Raw genomic sequence first — 2,075 nt, 5'->3', positions numbered from 1 at the left:
TTATTATCCAAAATATCATTCCCTACTCTACTTATCTATTCATCTACCAATCACCCACCTACAGTCCTCTCACTAATCTGTCCATCATACAGCATTCTTCATTTTTCCAGTATTTTGCCATCCATTATTTCTTATTTTGAGTACATATTTCATCTGAACTGTAGTTGCCAGATCCATCTAGTCATTAATTAAGATCATACAAGCAAACACCTACAGCTTTGATTGTAAACCAAAGCTTTGCTAAAGCTATTATAAACTGCTTATGTATCTAAATAAGCAGTTGTTTAAATTTACCAAGTGTTATGATCTTGGCGCCTCAGTTGCTATGTTCACAAACTCATCTGATGGTTTGAGGAATGTTTGCAAGTATGTCTGCATTTGTTTTTAGCTTCTTTGTGTGTTGTTTATTTAAAGTTGCTAGCCTGGTTTGCTTTATGGGCAAAGCAACTGTAAACAACTCAAGTGCTATCCAGATCTCAAGTTGGTAGTTAACAGTAAACTTTGTGAGGGAGGGAGGGAGGGAGGGAGGGAGTGCTTGAATGCTGGAGAGATGAAGTGAAACTGAGAAGGCTGAAACTGCATGTCTGTATTAGCTGTGTAACTCTGCAAAACTCAACAAAGTATAACACAAGGAGAAATCTGATCTGCATTACTCTATCCATAATTGAAGCTTGGCACTTTGCTGTTATGAATATGACTGGTCAGCTACAGAAACAGCAACAGGAAGCAAGCGTGAATAGGATTACTCTGAGAGGAAAGTGAGCAGTGAAATGTAATTACTATGTTGCAATTTGTATTCATGGCTATTGTTTGTGATGACTCTATTGTTAGTATCCTTTGTAGGTGTCACTGAAACAAACCATTAAGGACTAAAGTAATAGCACATGAGGGATGAGGGTTTTTATGTTTTTCAGCAAACATCTCATCCCAGCTATTTTCCTTTGATTTGCTGATGAAAACAGTGTGGCAAAATGAAATAACAGGGTCTAGTGTTAAATGTATTGCTCTCCGATCATTTCTCCTCAGTGGAATCCAAGCGCAGCCTGCACATACATCAGTCAAGAGAATGGCCAGTTAAGGAAGATATAATGATAACATATGACTGTGTAAACCCTTTTATATGTTTTTGTGTGTATAGGCGTCATGTAAGAAACAATACATGTAGTAATACGTGGCCAACATGACATGGACAAATCAAAGTGAAGCACTGTTTCCAGAGCAAACACACTTGAAGGATTAACCTCTGTATTTACCCCCCCGCCCTCTCCTAATCAGTATTTTACAGACTGTACAAATAAAACAGAAACTACAGCTTTCACAAATTAAGCATAAACCAGTGTGGAAGGGCTGAGGCTGCACCCATCACAAAATGCTCAGCCAGTGTGCACTGGCTCTCTCTCTGCATCGCTGGACTTGTGCTAAAGGCTGCATGAAATGTAAGCAAGCAGAGATTGAGGCTATTCAAAGCACCTTTATAAAAATGAATGTCAGACTCTGCCAAACCAAATACTTACACAAAAGACTGATTAAACATTTTGTTCTTAGCTCACATCAAGATGAAGTCTGTGTGTCAATCTAAGTGTGTGTGTGTGTGTGTGTGTGTGTGTGTGTGTGTGTGTGTGTGTGTGTGTGTGTGTGTGTGTGTGTGTGTGTGTGTGTGTGTGTGGGAGCGTGGTCCACAAATACATATGCTGTCAGTATCTTGTTCCTATTTCTTATATATAGACCAACCACAGTTAAGTTTACTTTAGCTCACTGCAGCCTAGACTCCAGGTATTATTTAAATGGTTCACAATGGATAAGTTAAGTTGTACCCCCATCTTTATTAGTGATTTATGATATATCAATCACTAAATATTTCGGTGCAAATGCACACTATCTTGAAATCTACACCATCTTAGAACGGGAAGGGTTAATAGTCACGAGAAAGCACCGAAATTCTATTGGATTTAAATACGGTTTTGCATCGGCTCTAAAGTGTCCTGTTGCTCAAGATGTCATCTGATTCACAAGTGCAGTGGGAGGGACTATAGCCTAGACTGCATCGATCCGAAACCGGTTAGGAGGCACAACGA

Source organism: Rhamphochromis longiceps, linkage group LG14 (assembly GCF_057381845.1).
Source record: "Rhamphochromis longiceps isolate RC_006_pf linkage group LG14, R_longiceps_female_GT1.1, whole genome shotgun sequence".
NCBI lineage: Eukaryota > Metazoa > Chordata > Actinopteri > Cichliformes > Cichlidae > Rhamphochromis > Rhamphochromis longiceps.
The sequence above is the reverse complement of the archived record's forward strand: the minus strand, read 5'-3'. Positions refer to the sequence as shown.